This window comes from Herpailurus yagouaroundi, unplaced genomic scaffold, assembly GCF_014898765.1.
Source record: "Herpailurus yagouaroundi ecotype Mexico unplaced genomic scaffold, PumYag 185, whole genome shotgun sequence".
Lineage (NCBI taxonomy): Eukaryota > Metazoa > Chordata > Mammalia > Carnivora > Felidae > Herpailurus > Herpailurus yagouaroundi.
The window spans coordinates 11,651,784-11,662,483 of NW_024412416.1; the positions used below are offsets into that span (position 1 = coordinate 11,651,784).

Below are 10,700 nucleotides of genomic sequence, written 5' to 3' on the forward strand. Positions count from 1 at the left end.
AAACTTAACAGGAACCCATGGGGGAGGGGAAGGAAAAAAAAAAAAAAGAGGTTAGAGTGGGAGAGAGCCAAAGCATAAGAGACTGTTGAGAACTGAGAACAAACTAAGGGTTGATGGGGGGTGGGAGGGAGGAGAGGGTGGGTGATGGGTATTGAGCAGGGCACCTTTTGGGATGAGCACTGGGTGTTGTATGGAAACCAATTTGACAATAAATTTCATATATAAATATAAATAAATAAATAAATAAATAAATACTTTTGAATTGTAAAAAAATATATATATTTTTAATTATAGATCTGGTAAATATCTACTGTTCAGAATATGTAACAAACAATTACAGGCCAATGACAAAAAGACAACCCAATTTAAAAAATGGCCAAAGGACTTGAATAGACATTTCTTCTAAGAAGATATACAAATGACCAACAAATGCATGAAAATATGCTCAACATCATTAGTCATTAGGAAAATGCAAACTATAGAAAATAACAAGTGTTGGTGAGGATGTGGAGAAATTGGAAGCTTCAAATACTGCTTGTAGTAATTTGAAATGGGGAAGCCAATATGGAAAACGGTATGAAGGTTCCTCAATAAGTTAAACATAGAATCACCATACAACCCAGTAATTCCACTCCTAGACTTATACCCAAAGGAATTAAAATCACATGTTCAGTGGGCGCCTGGGTGGCGCAGTCGGTTAAGCGTCCGGCTTCAGCCAGGTCACGATCTCGCGGTCCGTGAGTTCGAGCCCCGCGTCAGGCTCTGGGCTGATGGCTCAGAGCCTGGAGCCTGTTTCCGATTCTGTGTCTCCCTCTCTCTGCCCCTCCCCTGTTCATGCTCTGTCTCTCTCTGTCCCAAAAATAAATAAACGTTGAAAAAAAAAAATTTAAAAAAAAAATCACATGTTCAGGCAAAAACTTATATACAAATATTTATAGCAGCATTATTTACAATAGCCAAAAGATGGAAACAACTCAAATGTCCATCAACTGGTAAGTGTATAAACAAAATGTGGTGTATTCATACAATGGACTATCACTTGGCCATAAAAAGAAATGAAATACTGATACATATTACAACATGGATGAACCTTAAAAACATTAGAAAAGCCAGATACAAAGGCCATATATTGTACAACTCATTCATATGAAATATCCAGAATAGGCAAATCCTTAGAAGAGGGCAGATGAGTCATTACCAGGGAAATCAGCAATGACTTACAATTAAAAATCGTAAATGTAGCAAATGCCACTGGATTGTATACTTTTTATAGTATGTATATTTTAACATAATAAAGAACTAAAAAAAAAAGCATCAGGGCACCTGGGTGACTTGGTCAGTTGAGCGTCTGACTCTTGATTTGGGCTCGGGTCATGATCTCACAGTTTGTGAGTTTGAGCCCCACATCAGGCTCTCTGCTGACAGCATGGAGCCTGCTTGGGATTCTCTTTCTCCCTTTCTCTGTGTTCCTCCCCAACTTGTGCTCTCTCTCTCCAAATAAATAAATAAACTTTTTTAAAAAGAAGCAAAAAACAGGTCTTAGTGGTACATTAAACATAAGGGGTGAGGGAAATGGAGGGACAAAGATGACTCTCAGGTTGTCAGCCATCACAACTTGGTGGAAGATGCTTGTTGAAGTCTGAAAACATGGCAGCAAAATGTGTTAATACTGACCCCTCCACCTGAATCTGGACTCTCTGTTTGACCAATAAAATGCAGCAGAAGTGATGCTGTGCTGGTTTCCAGCCTCAGATCTTAAGAAAATGTCAGTTTCCACTTCTTGACTCTTGGAGCACTTGCTTTGGAACCTAGATGCCACGCTGTGAGGAAGCATGCTCTGCTCCATGGAGAGATCCATGAGAAGAACTGAAAGCCACCACCAACTTGCCAGCTATGTGAATAAATCATCTTGGAAGTGAAACTTCCTCCCAGTAGAGTCATCAGAGCTGACAAATGGACAAGTTGTCCCCATTGTGCCCCACCCAAATTGCAGACTTAATCAGCAAAATAAATAACTTGTTATTCTATGCCACTAAATTTTGGGCACAGCAATAGTAACTAAGACAGCATGACCTTGTCTCCTCATTTGGAGACAGAACAGCTCCCAATGCTCCCGACAAAGATCTCTATTAAGTACTCTTAACTTCATCATCTTTTTTGGTTTTTATTTGGGTGCTGGCTAAGTCAAAGGGTCAGAAATTCTGCTTTGCTTTGACCACTTGGCATTCTGCTTTGGGTTTATGCAGTTTGTTTTCCTATACTGGTTGTATTTCTATTAAATCCTTGGTTGGTGTGGGAAAAAATGTGGGGGGGTCAAGTCAGACTCTGGGCTGGGTAGGGGAATGTAAACTCCTAGCACACAAAAGCCAGAGAGAAGGGAAGGATGCACAGAACCAGTCAAAGGTATGCCAGGGCACACAGGCAATACATTGAGAGTGTCTATTACCCCCAACTCGGGATGAGGGGGAGGGAGGAAGAACTTAGTGACTTAGACTCATCAAGTATATCCAGTATATCTGGGAATGTTGGGAGAAAACAGTGAAATTCCACACTAGCTGAAATTCTCCAAATATGTGGCCAAACCCCAACCAGTTGGGCACTGGTCTTACAATGTGACACCATCTTCTTTCCCCACCTTGGAAGGAAATACCCACTGTCATTGGGTTGCTCCACTGATTTCATCAAGCCTTCTTTGAGCCCTTCTTGCCATCCCAGACCCCTCAGCCATCAGCAGTAATCCCCCCAGGGGCCTTAGAGGCATAAAAGCCTGCAGCTTGACTTGCTCACTTGCTGAAAGTGGACTTCGTTTACTCACCGTTAAGGGGCTCGGTTTCGCCTAAGCCCTTTGGTCTTCCTAAAACGCACAATACAAATCATCACTACTAAAGAAAAAACTTAGGAAAAGGAGATAAATAAAGAAACCCAATGCCAGCATCTCTTTCCTGGGCTGAGGAGGAGAAAAGACATCCATGTCTCTTAACCTGTTTTCTTACAATCCATCCTATTGTATCAACTTCCTGCCTGCCATTTTGAATAGTTGAGGAAGCTAAACTCGTAGGACAATAAAAATATGACATTTTTCTCAAATTGTGCACCAGAGAAACACTTTTCAAAAATTTAATATAGTACATAAGAAGTTTCCCCAAAACTGGTTTGAGTTCTAAAAAGATGTCTACACTTTGGGTGAGAAACTCAAAATACATTTTCCCAAAGAAATAATGCAATCGGTTGATGGTAGGTGTCCAAGTACAGCCCATAGAAACCTACTAAACTAATAATATCACCAGCAATGCATTTGAAGAGTGGGAAATAATACAATAACTTAGTAACTAAGTCATAATGCAACAGAATGGGTAGAAAATAGTTTATTAACTTGAACACAGTTACTTAAGGAAAGGCAGGTCTAACCAGAGGGTGCGCACAGAGAAATTGTGAGACTTCTGAATCCTTAGAGGCATGTTTTTAAAATTCCTAGTGAAGTCTACAGAGGATTGATTTTTAGTTTAATCATTAAATTTACTTTTATACACCAAAATAAAATGCTTTTGCACAGCCAAGGAAACCATCAACAAAACAAACAAACAAAAACAACTAGTGAATGGAGAAACTATTTGCAAACAATACAGCTGATAAGGAGTTAATATCCACAATATATAAAGAATTTCTAAAATTCAACACCAAAACCAACAAACAATTTGATTAAAAAATTGGCAGAGGACATGAGTAGACATTTTTCCAAAGAAGACATATAGATGGCCAACAGACACATGAAAAGATGCTCAACATCACTCATCATCAGGGAAATGCAAATCAAAACTGCAGTGAAATATCACCTCACACCTGTCAGAATGGCTACAATTGAAAATACAAGAAATAACAAGTGTCAATGAGGATGTGAAGAAAAGGGAATGCTCATGCACTGTTTGTGGGAATGTAAATTGGTACAGCCATTATGGAAAACAGTATGGAGGTTCTTCAAAAAATTAAAAATAAAACTACCATATGATCCACCAATTCCATTTTGGGGATATATCTAAAGGAAATGAGGGGCACCTGGGTGGCTCAGTTGGTTAAGCATCCAACTTTGGCTCAAGTCATGATCTCATGGTTTGTGAGTTCAAGCCCCACATCAGGCTCTATGCTGACAGCTCAGAGCTTGGAGCCTGCTTCAGATTCTGTGTCTCCTCTCTCTCTGCCATCCCCCACTTGCACTCTGTCTCGCTCTCTCTCTCAAAAATAAACATTAAAAAAATTTTATTTAAAGAAATGAAAACATGAATTCAAAAAGATAGGTGCATCCCTATGTTTATTCCAGTGTTACTTACAATAGCAAGAGATGGAAACACCCCAAGTGTTTACCAACAGATGAATGGATAAAGATGTGGTGTATATACAATGGAATATTACTCAGCCATAAAAAAAGAATGAGATCTTGCCATTTGCAATAACATGGATGAAGCTAGAGGGTATTATGCTAAATGAAATAAGTCAGAGAAAAACAAATACCATATGATTTCACTTATATATGGAAAGGAAGCCTGAGTGGCTCAGTCGGTTAAGCCTTCGACACCTGATTTCATTTCAGGTCATGATCTCACGGTTCGTAGTTTCAAGCCCTGCATGGGGCTCTGGGCTGTTAGCATGGAGCCTGCTTGAGATTCTCTCTCTCTCTCTCTCTCTCTCTCTCTCTCTCTCTCTCTCTGTTCCTCCCGAGCTTGCTCTCTCTCTCTCTCAAAAATAAACTTAAAAAACTTAAAAATAAATAAATGAAATAAAAAACAAACAAAGTACCAATAGACTCTTAAATACAAACTGCTGGTTGCCGGGGTGGGAGGGATGGGCAAAATAGGGTTAAGAAGTACAAACTTCTAGTTATTAAAAAAAATAATAACATTACTTTTAAAGGAGCACTGAAGAATAAGAAAAAGCTCAAGGCACCAGAAACTGCCCCCACCATGAGTGCATTCATTTTAGAGCTGGCTTGGGATGGCAGACAGACCAAGAGGGTCACAGCCAGAAGTGTCAGGGAGAAGGCCCACAGGTACTCCACAGGGAATGGCTCCCAAGACCACCACTCCCCTCCCCTTGGTCATTACCCCACCACCCCACCCCCATGACCATTAAGGCTCTCAGATCTTGGGTGAAAATCCCAGGGGAGGGAGGCATAAGGGTGGTGGATGAGCTTTGAAAGAATTAAGCTGTTACATTCCAAGCATGCTCAGAAAACCCAGAGTGGCTGAACTATGGCGAATTAATCATTAAATTTCTACTGCCAGATGAAATGACAACTCTGGGTAGAAATCAAGTTGTAGGAAGTATTTCATGTGTGCCATGGTTGGCAACTTGAGAAATCCACACCCAGGATGAGTACCAGGTAGCCAGTCCCAGGAAGACAATAAGCACTCAAAAACAGTATCGTATTTACTACCATCTGGATGAGACTATCTTTTCTGATTCCACTCTACTCTCCTTAAAATGAACAAGCCTGGGGGCACCTGGGTGGCTCAGTTGGTTACGCATCTAACTCTTGATATTGGCTCAGGTTGTGATCTCACAGTTCATAAAATCAAGCCTCGAGTCAGGCTTTGGGCTGAAAGTGAGGAGCCTGCTTGGGATTCTCTCTCTCTCCCTCTCCCTCTGCCCCTCCCCCTATTGTTTTCTCTCTCTCTCTCTCTCTCAAAATAAACTTAAAAAAATTAAATTAAGGGGCGCCTGGGTGGCGCAGTCGGTTAAGCGTCCGGCTTCAGCCAGGTCACGATCTCGCGGTCCGTGAGTTCGAGCCCCGCGTCGGGCTCTGGGCTGATGGCTTGGAGCCTGGAGCCTGTTTCCGATTCTGTGTCTCCCTCTCTCTCTGCCCCTCCCCTGTTCATGCTCTGTCTCTCTCTGTCCCAAAAATAAATAAACGTTGAAAAAAAATTTAAAAAAAAATTAAATTAAAATAAACAAGCCTGTCCCCTGTCCCTTCTTGCTCCCCCTCCCAATTTCACTGTTTCGGGGGGGGGGGGGGGAGGGCAAAACACAAACACTGTGCATTTCTATTCTCCTCCTTTCAAGCAACCCTGGGTGTCGAAGGGTCGAAGCTGCCTCAACAGTTGTCCCCTGTGCCCACTGCCACCCCACACCCCATTTGGGACACTGGAGAAGCAGAGCCTACTTTTCCCACAGTGGAGTGGATCAGTTGGGTCAACTGCTGTTGGGGAGTCCCCATGCCATTAACTCAGGGAGAGACACCCCAGACCATACTGGGCTCAGCCATCAAAGTCTCAGAAGCTGGTATTTCTTATACCTCTGACTCCCTCTCCTTCAAAGGAGCACTTAACAGCCCAGGGTTTGGAGGAGCAGGGAGTTGGGGGATTAGGGGAGGGAGTCAAACAGGTTCCATCTGGGGGCTGCAACATGAGGACCTCTTCCCCATCACCTGCACCCCACCTCTCTCGGGGGTGAGACACAATGGGTTGCTATCAGATAAATCATAAGCTCCATACAGGTGAAAGCTGTTTTATTTATTATGATAACTCCCCCCGCCACCAGCCAGGATCACAGTAAAACACTGAAGGTATGTAAATGCCAAGAAATTTGCCCTGAGAAAGAAAACATTAGAGATCGCTTTTGTTCGTGGAGATTTAACGTGTAAAATATGTTACATTAAGTTCTATTTGTCATGAAGGCCAATTTGCCACTTTTCATATTTTCAAAACATTTTTACAGACACCATTCCATCAATTGGAAGAAAGAGCCAGGGAGGCAGCTCCAACCATCAGGCTCTGGGAGCACACCTCAGGCTGTATATATAGATGCTGCTATACATTCTTCAGTGTTGATAGGAAAGCAGGCAGGCCTCTCTGCCAGGGAGGATGTGAAAAGAATTTTGAAAGAAACAGAATATAGTCCATTGCAGCTTTAAAACCTTGACTATTTTTTATGCCAGCTTCCCAGCTCCTGAGAATATCAGAATAGTAGAGGGAGGGAAACTCACATTTCCGTGCTAGCTACTTACCAAGGACATTTTCCTGACTCTGGACCTAGAAACAACCAAAAATGATTTTGGTGAATGTATTGAAATTATTTATCGACCATTTACCAAGCTCACACCATTGTAAAGGGCACAGGGCTTAAGGCTGAGCGTAGATTAGGGATACTGAAAAACTACATTCCCGTGTATTGTTCCTAACATCTTTCCAGAATCCTCAGCCCCAAAACAAACCACCTTGTTTCCTGGGCATGCTGTCAGGTCAGAAAAAAAGGAAGGAGTAAGTTTTCCTTAATAAAATAAAATAAAATAAAATAAAATAAAATAAAATAAAATAAGCATTGCAGAATCCACAAAAATGGAATGCAGTTTTTAAAGAACTGAAATAAAATAAAATTAGAAATAATAATAGTAGCTAAAGTTTGAGTCCTTAGTACATGCCAAGCACTGTTCTATATATTTTACATCTATTAACTTACCTGATCTTCACAATAACCCTGGGATTAATCCCCATTTTACAGATGAGGAACCTGAGGGACAGAAATCTTAAGGCTCTTGCCCAAGGCCAGAGAGGCAAAGTAGAGACCCCAACCCAGGCAGCGAGGCTCAGAGGTTGTGTTCTTAACCACTACCTTCTGCCTTTCTACACAAGCTGCTCTGAATTGAAAACGCTAGATCCAACAACAATGGCTTCACTTCCCAAGTGATCCATAGGTTTGATGTGGTTACAGTTCTCATGGTGACATTATAGATCTTGACAAATCATACTCAAGCTCATCTGAAAATATAGCCATTTAGATACACGTCAGCACTTTAAAATATAATGATGTTGGTCTTCGCAGACCAGATTTCCAAACACATTACCTGATGGCCATTATCAAACTCCTGTGCTTAACTGGGTTAGAAACAAAACAAAACAAAACAAAAAGACAAAAACAAAAAACACAGAACATTTAACTCATGGTTTTAGGACAGAAATTCTAGAAATGAATTCAATGTCTCATAAGTTCTGGGAAGAAGTAACTTCGTAACACCATGCCACCCACTGGCATTTCCCACCCAGGCCTGCTCCAGCTCCCAGAAATGCCAGACTCCATCCCATATCTTTGGGGGTTCTCCTTGCTCCAGAGCCCACAGTACTTTTTCTCTGCTCAAGATCCAGTCTCCACTCATAGACAGTTATGCACCAGAGGTTGGCCATGGTCCCTCTGAGAAACACAAACTTGGCCGAATCCTGATGAACTCATCAGTCCCAAAGGGGCCGTCCCGTGCCCAGGGGTCAGGGACTTCCTTGGGTGGGCTTTCTGGATTACTTCAGCTCTTACCCACCAGGAAGAGTGTCTTAGAGGCTGCCCCCCCCCCCACAGCCTCGTTTCAGCCAGAGATCTTACCTCTTGCTTCTCCCTCCATTTCTGCTGGGTTCTCTTATTCCAGTCTGTCCAGCTCAGAAGCTCCCTGGAGCCCCAAGAGAAAAAGGGCCACCATGGGTCATGGCACATTCTTGAACTGAACACTGAGTTCCTAAAGGAGAATCTTAGCTCTCAGCCTTCCCATCTCAGGCACTGCTGGCAGGAGAGCCCGGGGCCCAGCAAGGCACTAGATAGCGGTTGCCCAGGTTCCAAGAGGAAGAGATTCACAGGGCACCAGAGCCCCAGGAGGCTTCAAGTGACATCCAGTCTAGGGTGCTCGTCAGGTGGCAGTCTGGCCTTCCTTTAAGATTCATTTTCCACTACACATTAGGGGGGCTCACTTCTGGGGGCCTGGGTTGTGCAGCCTTTGGAGGGCCCTGACGGGAAGGAAGCAGGGGCCTCCCTAGGGGCAGCGGCTATATCCTTCTCAACTGACTCTTCTGGGGAAAGGCGGGTGCCCTGCCTTCTTGTCTGCAGCTGTAGGCGCAGACAAAGTATATAAGGCCTCTCTCCTCCCTGGGGCTGCCCAGTTTTCAGCACCACTGAAAAGGCAGGGCTCCATCAACACTGCCCATCTGCAGAAGGAATATCCCTCAGGCTGATCGATACCCCCACCTCATTCTTCCTCGATATTGTGTCTCAGAAGCACATCCTGATCCCCGACGCATCATCTTCCTCGACCTCCACCATCACTGGAACCGCCAACCTCAGCCTCAGCCATATCCCTGACCCATTTCCACCTGTTCTCCCCAGTTTCACCTGCACCCGTTTCCTTGCAAGCTCTCTCTGCCCTTTTGGATCCTCAGCTGTGTCTCCTTCAGAGGATGCTGAGTTTTTGGTCCAGAATCCTGGGTTAGAGGCTCTCAATCAAAGTGGAACTTGCTCATGGTGATCCCAACCTCGCCAGGCACTCAGCCACAGGACATGGGCTCTCCCCTGGATGAAGATACCTTGCTTCTCTTTTCACTCACCTCTCGGGTCAGGGTTCTTGTCTCCACCTGTCAGCTGCCAGGGGACAGATGGGGAACTCTATAGCCCTACGCTGAGGGGGCCATGGTCCCCTTGTGCTTCACGGAGCCATGTCAACCGCCTCCAGAGGCCTGGCCTGCCTTCCTCAGTGGTCCCATCCATCCTTCATCCCATCCATCCCACCCCATCTTCCCCCCACCAGACTGGCTGCATCCCAGGGTTCTGAGGAATTCCAAGCAAGGTCCTGGGCCCTCGTGTCCTTGGCCAGAGGCTTTTGTTGGCTGTGGTGAAGGTAAAGGGGCTGGCCAGCTGCACAGAACGGAGTGACATGAAAGGAGGGAACTTTAGGAATAAGACCTGTCCCATCCCCTGGTCCTCTGCTCCCCCAGATGGTGGTTTGCTCTTTCCTAGTAAATGTCTCATGCAGTAAGTCCTCCTGTGTCTTCTCCTCTGGCCCCGGCCTTGACTGGGGACCTGCTCTTGTGCCTACTGGACCACCTACTGCCTTAAACTTGAGCTCTGGGGCCAGAATCACCAGCATCTACTCAAAGGACACTCGGCAGCCGGAACCTTCTTTTGCCAAGAATGGGCCATGGTCCAACAGGGTCTCCAGGCTGAGAAACCCACAGCAGCGGCCCCAGCAGCAATATCAGTGTCAGTTGTGAACCAGCCAGTTCGGGATCACCCACTAGTTCCCCCTTTTATGGACTTCCTAGTAAGGACAATACAGGCTTTCAGATTCTTGAGGCCCCAAGTCCCTTGAATTCAGTGTCCTAGTTAGGCAACTGGCAGATGTACTTCTTTTTTTTTTCTTTTTTTTCTCTTTTTCTTTTTTTTAAAAAACGTTTTATTTATTTTTGAGAGAGAGAGAGGGACAGAGAGAAGGAGAGACAGAATCACAAGGAGGCTCCATGCTGTCAGCGCAGAAGCCCAACGCAGGATTCGAACACACAAACCGTGAGATCAGGACCTGAGCCGAAATCAAAAGTCGGACACTTAACCAACTGAGCCATGCAGACACCCATTCTTTTTTTCCTTAATGTTTATTTGTTTATGAGAAAGAGGAGAGGGAGGGGCGAGGGGGAGGGGATACAGAGGACCTGAAGTGGGCTCTGAGCTGACAGCAGTGAGTCCCATGTGGAGCTTGAACTCAGGAGCTGTGAGATCATGACCTGAGCTGAAGTCTGACACTTAAGTCACTGAGCCACGCAAGTGGCTCCAGAAGCTGTACTTGTTTTGTTTTTGATACATGAAATTTATTGTCAAATTGGTTTCCATACAACACCCAGTGCTCATCCCAAAAGATGCCCTCTTCAATACCCATCACCCACCCTCCCCTCCCTCCAACCCCC

The 10,700-nt window shown here is 44.3% G+C and overlaps 1 long non-coding RNA gene across 1 annotated transcript; it reads right to left on the reverse strand.

Moving 5' to 3' along the window:
- Window positions 1–6,482: 6,482 nt before the first annotated feature.
- Window positions 6,483–10,221, reverse strand: LOC121042440 (uncharacterized). The gene is made up of 2 exons (XR_005796195.1): window positions 8,362–10,221; window positions 6,483–7,022 (listed from the first exon to the last, which is right to left on the reverse strand). It is a non-coding gene; the product is annotated as an uncharacterized LOC121042440 (long non-coding RNA).
- Between the last annotated feature and the right edge of the window lie 479 nt (window positions 10,222–10,700).